The 4,442-nt window shown below is 43.4% G+C and overlaps 1 long non-coding RNA gene across 1 annotated transcript; it reads right to left on the bottom strand.

Annotated features, from left to right (window-relative positions):
* Positions 1-1,055: 1,055 nt before the first annotated feature.
* Positions 1,056-3,833, bottom strand: LOC139156200 (uncharacterized). The gene is made up of 3 exons (XR_011557273.1): positions 3,263-3,833; positions 2,271-2,328; positions 1,056-1,562 (listed from the first exon to the last, which is right to left on the bottom strand). It is a non-coding gene; the product is annotated as an uncharacterized lncRNA (long non-coding RNA).
* Between the last annotated feature and the right edge of the window lie 609 nt (positions 3,834-4,442).

The following is a 4,442-nucleotide window of genomic DNA, read 5'->3' as shown; positions in this document are numbered from 1 at the left end:
AGGTAAACTTGAACTATAAAATATTGTTTGAACATCAAAGTAGGTTAACTATAAAATCAGTTTGGTGTAGAGATTTAAAGCACCAGGCTAAAAACTGGAATATGCAAAGAGGTCTTATTTTCTGTGGGCCATGATGGCTCTTTATTGTTTTTATGTTTGTCCATAAGAAGGTAAAGAGTCCTGTAGAACTGGGTCAAAAGCTGACCAACAGTGGTATAAGGATATAAGCAATGTAGGAAAAGGCAGATTTATAAATAAAAATAAATTTACATTTTAGACCTAAAATGGTCACCTAACATCAAAAACATCATCAAAAGAGCACAACAAAGAATGTTCTTTCTGCGCCAGCTCAGGAAACTCAAACTGCCCAAGGAGCTGCTGATACAGTTCTACAGAGGAATCATTGAGTCTGTCATCTGCACCTCTATAACTGTCTGGCTTGGTGCTGCAACCCAACAGGACCGACACAGACTTCAGAGGATAATCAGAACTGCAGAAAAAACAATTGCTGCCAACCTGCCTTCCATTGAGGACCTGTATACTGCACGAGCCAGAAAGAGGGCGGGGGAAATATTTACTGACCCCTCGCATCCTGGACATGAACTGTTTTAACTCCTACCCTCAAATCGTCGCTACAGAGCACTGCACACCAAGACAACTAGACACAAGAAAAGTTTTTACTAAACAAATAATTCCCTCAACACTGTCAAACATTTTACTAAGTCTGCACTTCTATTTCTACTAATTTTTTCTCATCATTCCTATCATCCTTTTCCTCCCACTTAGGACTGTATGATTGTAACTTGTTGCTTGCATCCTAAGATTTTTATTAATCTTGATTGTTTCTTTATTGCTTATTTGACCCCTATGACAATCATTAGGTGTTGCACCTCGTGATTCTTGACAAATGTATCTTTTTCTTTTATGTACATTGAGAGCATCTGCACCAAGACAAATTCCTTGTGAGTGCAATCACACTTGGCCAATAAAATTCTATTGTATTCATTTATTATGCTTACAACAGCAGATAACAAGAAAAATTAAAATACTGACAGTTTGTGCCCCCAAGAATTAACAACTAAAAAACCGCAAACCACTTAGAATTAAAATCAACACCACCATTTTCCATATGGTAACTGTAGTCCGTATCAGGAGGCCCATGCTTCAGACTCTGGTGGTGCTTCTTAAGCTCTGACAGAACATTCCTCACTTCTTCGAGGTCTTTCTCAGAGTCAGCCTTCCCTTGGTTGAGATGGACATTTAGCTTGAGACCTCGCACAGATCTTTGTGGAGTTCTTCACTGTATTTCAGCAAAGATTCGTCCTCTAGCTCTAACTGATGACAAAATCTTCTGCAGGTTTTCTGCAGGCCTTCTGTTGTGGTCTTAAATTAATCCATTTTCTCCTGAAGACAACTGTGCTGATCTTTCATCCATCGATTGTCTTTCTGGAATTCCTGGGTCTGAAAGTCAAAGAAGTCTCTCGGTTCATCAACCTGAAGATTGGGACCATCAGTGGTCACAGAGATCTCGTAAGGATACTGACTGTATGCCCATTTCTGACCTGTTTGGAAAATGGAGAGACACAGTCACATCCTCTCTCAGTTCAGGGCCAATTTTTCTCACCTGCCTTCTCTACTCTGTCTTTATCCTACAGTTCTGGAGTCCATCATCTTCTGCTAGCATGAGATGCATGAAGCATGAAGAAACAATGGACATTCTGCAGATGGGTCTCCTGCAGAAGGATCATTTAGATACAATCTACCCAGACCTCAACTAAAAACCACAAGGTTAAAAATGTCGTATTTGAGGCACATCAAGTGAAAACCAACTCTCTGGAGCTGTTCCTAACACTGGGAAAGGTGGAAGGAAAGAGCAGGAAAGGAAAATTTGGGTTTGATTACTGTGTGAATGGGTGAATTTTTGGGAGATTCAAATATCAGACTGGGGACATATTATCCATCTTCCTCTATGGCCACTCAGAATCCACACAGTTTTCTTGCTGTCAATCAATGCTGATCAAACTTGCTGGAGAAGTCTGCAATGCTGACATAGGTGAAGGAAAGAGAAGAGAACCCGTAAGCAGCTACAGTGGGGAAGAGGGCAGATTGGGATGCCTGAAGGGCCAAGTTGGGGACAAATCTCCATGGAGAAAATCGATTATGAGCTGCTAGGCATCAACATTCAACTTGATGACACACAATCAATCCATCAATCAGTCAGTCAGTCAGTCAGTCAATCAATCAATCAGGCAGGCAGGCAGTTGACTTACAAGTTGTCTTCCAGCTGTAGCCTTCTACTGTGTACTTCCTTTTCACTGTCACCTTAACCTACCAATAAGGAACAGATTAGGGTTAATACAAACCGATGAAGTCATGATGGTGAACCTATGGCACACATGCCAGAGTTAGCACGCAGAGCTCTCTCTGTGGGCAGGCGCACCGATGCCCCAGCTCATCCAGGGTTTCTGAGAGTTGCAATGCTCATTGGCCAGCTGGTCATTGAGTTTCAGTGCTTTGGCCTTCCAGCTTGGGCACTCTGGGTCTAAAACAGTGGTTCTCAACCTTTCTAAGGCCGCGACCCCTTAATATAGTTCCTTGTGTTGTGGTGACCCCCAACAATAAGTCTAGTGCCAATTCTCCCAACAGAGCTTTGAGCTGATTGGCAGGAAGGTCAGAGAGACTGTAAACGCCTGATTGGTCGGATTGTAAAATATGTTCCAAGATGCCAGAATAGAAGCTTTAGTTCCCAATGCCAGGGAAAATTTGTCTTTTCCCACGGTCTCAGGCGACCCCTGTGAAATGGTCATTCGATCCCCAAAGGGGTCCTGACCCCCAGGTTGAGAACCACTGGTCTAAAAGGTTTACCATCACTGGCCTAAAGCATTCATGAAATTACAGTATAAAAACTTTGTGTAAAAACCACAAAGTTGGTCCCTGTGAGGCACGGATGCCTTCAACTCCCAGAATTTTGCATGCTGGCTGGGTGGAGAATTCTGGGAGTTGAAGTCCCCCCATGCCTTAAAGGGGCCAAGTTTGAGAAACACCAACAAAATCCCCCAACACTGATCTCTCTTCAAACTATCCTGACTTCCCATTTGATTCTGTGTCCAACTCAATTTATATCATCACTTAAAAACCTCCAAAGGAGTCGGCATCATCTCTCATTCTTTGTGGCCATCTCTGCATTTCCTTGATGCTTCTGATAACAGGAAAAGTTGGCAACCAAGTGAAATTAAGATGGAACACCCCGCCAAGTACTTACGAGTCCCATCTCAGCCACGAAAGCCAGGTGGGTGTCCTCAAGCCAGTCTCTCTCTCAGCCTTCACAAGGTTGTTCTTGTGGGGAAGAAGGAATCTTAGATACATTCACTGCCTGGAGCTATTGAGAGAAATAATAAAAGTGGTGTGAAAAATCCAAATATTAAAAATTGAAAATAAATGAGTACGCCAGGCCAAGGGTGCTTGGGAAATAACTACCATATCTGGCCAATGGAATCGCAATTTAGGTGAATTTCCCCAAATAATTAAGTAGGTCAATCTCTAGCTTTGGGGTCACAATATCCATCCAACTGGGAGAGCCTGACTCCAATTTTTTGGCCCTAAATGTTGCAGGTTTTTCCTAGCGCCCTTTACCGTCAGCCAGCCAGCCCCAGCCCCTTTCTGGAGACAAGAACCTTTGACATAATGGATGAGGAGTTTGGTCTCAGGGATGGAGGCTACGGACACAGCAGGTATATCAGCACCTCTGTCATGTCTGACTGAACCCCCTTCGCACTTCTCCCAGTTTTTCCTTAATTCTACCTTAAAGGGAAGGTCTCTCCCCCGGAACTCGGAATTCCGAACTTGGAATTTGGAATTCCGAACTCGGAATTCCGAACTAGGAATTTGGAACTCGGAATTTGGAATTCTGAACTCGGAATTCCGAACTCGGAACTCGGAATTCCGAACTCGGAATTCCAAACTTGGAACTCGGAATTCGGAACTCGGAATTTTGAAGTCGGAACTCGGAATTCCGAACATGGAATTCCGAACTTGGAATTCTGAACTCGGAATTCCGAACTTGGAACTCGGAATTCGGAACTCGGAATTCCGAACTTGGAATTGTGAACTCGGAATTCCGAAGTCGGAATTCCGAACTCGGAACTCGGAATTCGGAATTCGGAATTCGGAATTCTGAACTCGGAATTCCAAACTTGGAACTCGGAATTCGGAACTCGGAATTCCGAACTCGGAATTCCGAACTTGGAACTCGGAATTCGGAACTCGGAATTTGGAATTCTGAACTCGGAATTCCGAACTTGGACTCGGAATTCGGAACTCGGAATTCCAAACTTGGAATTGTGAACTCGGAATTCCGAAGTCGGAATTCCGAACTCGGAACTCGGAATTCAGAACTCGGAATTCCGAACTCGGAATTCCAAACTTGGAACTCGGAATTCCGA

Source organism: Erythrolamprus reginae, unplaced genomic scaffold, assembly GCF_031021105.1.
Source record: "Erythrolamprus reginae isolate rEryReg1 unplaced genomic scaffold, rEryReg1.hap1 scaffold_74, whole genome shotgun sequence".
In the NCBI taxonomy this organism is placed as follows: Eukaryota; Metazoa; Chordata; class Lepidosauria; order Squamata; family Dipsadidae; genus Erythrolamprus; species Erythrolamprus reginae.
This window is presented reverse-complemented; position numbering and strand designations above follow the sequence as displayed.